This window comes from Triplophysa rosa, linkage group LG9, assembly GCF_024868665.1.
Source record: "Triplophysa rosa linkage group LG9, Trosa_1v2, whole genome shotgun sequence".
NCBI lineage: Eukaryota > Metazoa > Chordata > Actinopteri > Cypriniformes > Nemacheilidae > Triplophysa > Triplophysa rosa.
In genome coordinates, this window is record NC_079898.1 from 25087458 (window position 1) to 25089770 (window position 2313).

Below are 2313 nucleotides of genomic sequence, written 5' to 3' on the forward strand. Positions count from 1 at the left end.
CTCGCTTCTGTGGCAACCACACCACGCCAACAGTTGCTTAGCAACCAGACAGAATTTCAGCCTCCAGGCATGGACCATTGTGTTAAAGAGAGACAGAGGTAGAGAAATCTTTCAGATGATGCACAATCAATTCAAAGCTTTGTATTAGTTTTTACGTTAGCACTAGTTAAATGTAATCTTAAATTTATTTTCTATAGAAACTCTCAAATCTACATATCAATATACGCTTAAAGCTATTTGTCCTTTTGATCTCTAACTCCTTTTTTTACTAATATATTGTTTACTGGTGTTGTTAAATTACAATTAAAGTAGTTAAAAAAACGTCTTGTGACAGTAAAAATCTTAAATATATCATAATTAATAGTATGTTTATGTATTGATTAAAACTGTATCTATAGTGCACACTTTAACTGGTGCCAGATCAGATCGCATGCTATTTGCATTTTACTAATAAAGGTACTTTTAGAAGATTTACGTAATGCTTTCATTTTTATAACCTTCTTCATCCACTCGACCGTCACTCATCTCCTCCTCATCTCCTCATTGCTCTATTCTTCTTTTGTTTTGCATCAACTCCATCATCAGTGTCAGTTAGCTCCTCATTCATGTTTTCCTTTGTTGTAATTCTGTCATTTTCCTGTTCCTCAAGAGGGTCACAAGATGGCGCTGTTTGCTCGATTCAATATTAACATTTTTTATAGTTCTTCCATGCCTTTTATTAAACCACGTGTACGTATAATATAGAATTTTTCAGTATATTCTGTATGAATATTTTTTATTAAAAATAAAAATGTGAAATATGCAGATATGCAGATATGGAAATCAATATAAAATGCATGAATTGATCAGCTCATGTGAATTTAAATAGAAAAAATATTGTTATAATTTAATTTTACTTTGTTGGCAAGACACAAAATGATATCAATCATACTTTATATAGTATTCATGTTCATAACAATATCGATAAGACTCTATTTATGGGAAATTCATTCATATTTTCTAATCTCATTTTAATAAACACAGAACATTCTGCATCAACATGACGGTGTTGTTTGAATGAATTGTTTCTTAAAATCTCTGTTTGAGTTGTTTATTGAACATTTGTCTAATATCCTGTTACTGTCACAATAGTTTATGTGATCTTATTTATACGTTTATAAGACATTACCTTTTAAAAAGACACATATACTGGAAAATTTTGAAAAGAGGAAATAAAAAAATAAATCAAATATGCGTGCACATTTAGCTACTAACTTCATACATCTTTAAAGTGCCATAGAGTACCATGTAAATACCATTCCATATGAATATGTTAATAACAAAAAATAAAAGATATACATATGAGAGGACATGACGGTAAAATCTTTCCTTTCATTCCTCTGGGTGTGTTTGGAGATTGCAGGATGCTCAGTAGGGTTGATTGTATTCTGACCGCAGGAACAGCTGATGGGTTTGATTGACAGCACAAGCTCCTGATAGCCCTGAGTAAGGTGGATTGGGCGTGTCTGAGCAGGGCTGTGATTGGCCACTTTTAAAGTGGTATTAAACTCTGGTGCCAACTGCTGAGGTGGAGCACAATGAAGGGACTATGTGGGACTTCGGTCTTTCAGACAGCTGCCTCAGACCTAAACAACACTGTGAAGACACATCAGTCGTCTGTGATTACACACACAGCCCTTTAAACCCTCTCATTTGGCCATCATAGTGTCACACGGCATTTAATTATACACAGAATGTTGTTCCAAATGTGGAAATCAAGAACATCTGCCGGCCAAATTGTGTAAAGTTATAATAATATACACATAATTATAGTTATATGATTTTTTTTATAGTTTTACAGTTATATAATCAGATTTTTTAAGAAGTAACCATTCAGTTGAACTAAATGAACTTTATAATGTTTGCTCATGAACACTCATGAGAACACACAATACGCACCAACTGAATTTGCACAGTCCCTCAACTTTTTGCACAATCCTTTATACTTTAAAAATAAACACAAGCTTCTGGTCTCATGACTCTGTATTTAGAGGTCAAAAGCACTCTACGAATTCAATAAACGTGTGCTTTTTTGTTAAAAACCAACCTTCATTGGAATGTTGAGGTCATGTGAGGCAAGAGTTGAAATAATTTTAAACAAAACACAAAACTCAGACTATACAACTATTTTATGTCATTTGATAGCTTCACATTGTCTTTTAAACCTATTTGTAGGATGTCTGGAAGTTTTGAAATGTAAAAAAAGTGATTCGATACAATACTTTGTTGTAAACCAAGGATACAATTTCTCGATGACCACACCAGCAATACAAA